This window comes from Egretta garzetta, unplaced genomic scaffold (assembly GCF_000687185.1).
Source record: "Egretta garzetta isolate BGI_Z169 unplaced genomic scaffold, ASM68718v1 scaffold504, whole genome shotgun sequence".
Lineage (NCBI taxonomy): Eukaryota > Metazoa > Chordata > Aves > Pelecaniformes > Ardeidae > Egretta > Egretta garzetta.
In genome coordinates, this window is record NW_009259535.1 from 1,180,976 (window position 1) to 1,184,494 (window position 3,519).

Sequence of the window (3,519 nt, forward strand, 5' to 3'; positions counted from 1 at the left end):
AAGTGTTTGTTACTTTTGAAAGCCACAACCCATCCTTGGTTTTTTTTTTTTTTTTTTGTTCTCTCCTCAGAGAAATGTAGTATTTCTTTCACCTGGATGTGAGTTCCCATTTCTCTGAAATCTGTGTTGAAACATCATTCTGTCGTTTGCAGTGGCTGGTTTACAGGCTGGGCCCTGAGCAGGGGCTGGGCTTGGCATGGGGGGGTCGCTCGTGTTGGCATGGGGGGCACAAGGGAAAGGGGGAGACGGGCGAGGAGGGGATGGGGTGGCAGGAAAAGTAACAGTGGGGAGAGGGGCAGGTGGAAAACAGATTTTGATTGAGAAGGAGTGGGGAGAATGAAGGAAGTAGAGGTGTGTGTTGGTTTTATTTTTTTAACTGGGGGGTTGTAAAGGAACTTGGGAAGGCGGGATGGTGGGAAGGCGGTTTTAATTGCAGATGTGCTGCTTTGCACAGGCGTGGTTTGGTTCTGTTCTGCAGCATTTGTAGGATATGGCCGCAGAGCAGTCCCAATAAATAATTGAAGTCTACCTAGTACGCTTGTGTTTGTGGGTATCTTGCTTAATATATATCCTGCTTCAGGATTTCTGTGTGGGGAAATTCCGAAGAGACAAGGGCAACAGAGATAGAAATTGAGGGCAGGAATTGTTATTCTATTTTAGGATAATAAAATGTCATTAAGGAACTGCTGTGTTACCTTCCTGGGCAGGTTTGTGCATAGTTCTGAGACTTAAAAATGAATCCAGTGCTGACTGTGAAAGTCGGCCAGTGATCGCTGGAATGGGACTTCTGCCTTCGGAAGGGCAGGCAGCACAACTAAACCATGAACAGCTACATGAGTGGGGATGCTGCTGCTCGTATGGGCTTGGCTGACAGCTGGTGCTGAGCCATGTCAAGTGAGGACAAAAACTGCAGCAAGCTCGAAGATTTGTGACTGAACTGTTGTCACGCGCAAAGCTGACGTGAAGCCTTTCTTATAAAAATGTCACCGAGAGCTCTGGTATATGTTTCTGCTGGGCCAGCGGATTCACGCATGGAGAAAATCCCTTAAATCTGCCTTCCCACCACATGCTTTTGCTTTCGGATCTGTATAGCACAGCAGCGCAAGCAATGATGCTCGCAAGTAACTGGCTATAGAATGGCAGCTACTTGAACATTTCGAAGTTTTGAGCTGCCGTACGCTATGTGCTGCTGTGTTTGATTTAGTTATTTCTTGTTGCAAGCACTCTGAGCAGCAAGGAGTAAAGATAAGGTGAGCTAATATGATACAGCTAAGGGGGTTTTATTATTTCCTGATATAATTGATTTTAATAAAAAACAGGAAACAGCGCTAGAATGTTTTCCTAGATGAAAGCATGTTTTCAAAAGAATAATCCTCCTTCGTGCTGTGTACGCTGATTTTTTTAATTAATTTTTAATTGTCATCTGCACGTGAAGAATCCTATGAACTTTGTAGCAAGTCACCTAAAATAAAGCAGGTGGCACTTTGGCCTCACCAACACTGGTACTTTCCAAAAACACAGCACAGACTTCGTTGTGAGTATCTGATAAGTGTTGCTCTTGGGCCAATTTTTTTCACCTTGAATCTCTCACGTGGGTCTTGTATTCCCAAACTAAAATCCCCAAGTGGATAGCCCTTCTACCAAAATTCCTGCCTGGCTGCTTTGGAGCAGGGCTGCAGCCATTGGGTTCTGCCCTTGCCAGGCTCCGCTTTCTGCCCTGGCTTTACACCCCACAGCCAGCCCAGGTGAGAGCATCGCTCCTGTGCCAGGAGTCATTCTGGACGGGGGTCCTCGGGCCTTCCAGGGGCAGTCCTGCTCCAGACCTGCAGCTTTTTGGATAAGCGGTTTGGCTTTATCATCCAAGCCAGTTTCTTTGCTGACTTTGCTTTTGGAGAAGAGAGGCCTTGGTGTCTCAGCCCTAGGAAAGGTTTACTGCATCTGGGACTTTTTGGGGTCCCCCACCCCTTGCCACCTTCAGAGGTCAGGTTTAGCCCCTTTTCTCTCTTCCGTGCTCTTGGCTTCTCCTGAAGGGACAGCGGGTGGCCCAGAGCCAGGGCTCTGAGCAGCTGTGGACCAGCAGCTGCAATGGGGGAAGCTGGAGGTGCAGAAGCATCGGTGATCTGCCTGCTGCTGCAGGGCTGCTGGTGGTAAAAATGGGCTGGTTTGGCAGTTTCCTCCCAGCATGTGCAAGGTGGGAGCCTCCAACAAAAAAAACTTTCTGCTGTTCACCTTTCCTCTGGAAACTCCCATCCCAAGGCTGTTTGCAGCCTCTGGAGTCTCCCAGTGGCTGTTGGCAGCATCAGTTGGTTTCATCACCTTCTGAGTTTCCTCTGCAATTTTTTTGGTCCCCTCTACACAGGTGAGAGTGAAGCCCTGTAGGACTGAAACCTGTATGGAGCAGGCAGCTCTGCTCTGCTGCACGATACTTCTCCCACCCTCAGCACCAGCGGTGGCTGGGGAGGGGGATTGTGGTCTGCCAGAGACGTCCCTGTCACCCATCGGTCTGGCATGGGGCCCCTTCTGGCCACCGAAGTTTAAGGGTAAATCAGTTGTAGAAAACTGCCTGGTCAATAAAAAGGGGCTTCCCCGTCTGCTTTCTCCAGGGCTCCAGGTCACTGAGTCTCTTCTGTAACAGCCCCTCTGCCCCTGTGGTGGCAACCTGAGCCTCTTGGTGCTTTTCCCTCACCCATGATGGGTCTGTTTTGAACTGTCACCGCCTGTCCTGAGGTGCTGCATGGCTCTTTCCTTGCCCCTGCCCTTTCTCCTCATGCTCATCCTCCTTCAGCCTCTGGCACTTGCAGCTGGTGCAGTTGGGTAACAGCAGGTGAAACCTTTTCAAAGCATTCAGCCTTGAAATCCTGAATGGAAAGTGTTTTGCTTGGGGCAGGTCCTCTCTTGAGCTACCTGGTAGCTGGGAGCCTTGCTGGTACTGCCAGCGCCCTGGTCTGAACCAGGCCCGGCCATGGCTAATGGGATAAGTGGGCTCTGGTGGCAACTGATGTGTTTGGAAAGGTGTGAAGCGCTTTCTTAGAAAAGCTCTGCAGCTTTTTGTTGCTAGACATAAGCCTTTTTTTCTAACCCTTGTCTAAGAGTAGTCAGAGGCAGCTGTGTTATTGTAAGGAGATGAGACATTGGGGTTTCAGTAGCCAGGATCCATTCAAAAACCCACCTATGGATCATTTCCTTCACTGTGGGGTGCCCAAAGCCTCGGCTGCAGGAGAGGCTTCCTTGTGCTGAGCATTGGACGAGCGCCTGTGAACAGGCAGCCCTGAGGACTTGCTTTAGACAGCCTAAAGCTGCAAATAATTTTAAAATAGGGGGAATCCCACTGAAGCTTGTTGGATGAATTTTCTGCACCATTCTGCAAGTGAAATATTTGTACTTCAGTTCGGGAACTGGCAATGAGTTCTCCTAAAACAGTTAAATCTTTGTAGCGTGGTCAGTTTGATTCATCAGCCCCAGAGGTGAGCTGTGCCAAAAAAAAAAAAAAAAAAAAAAAAAATTCTTTTCGTCTTCTCC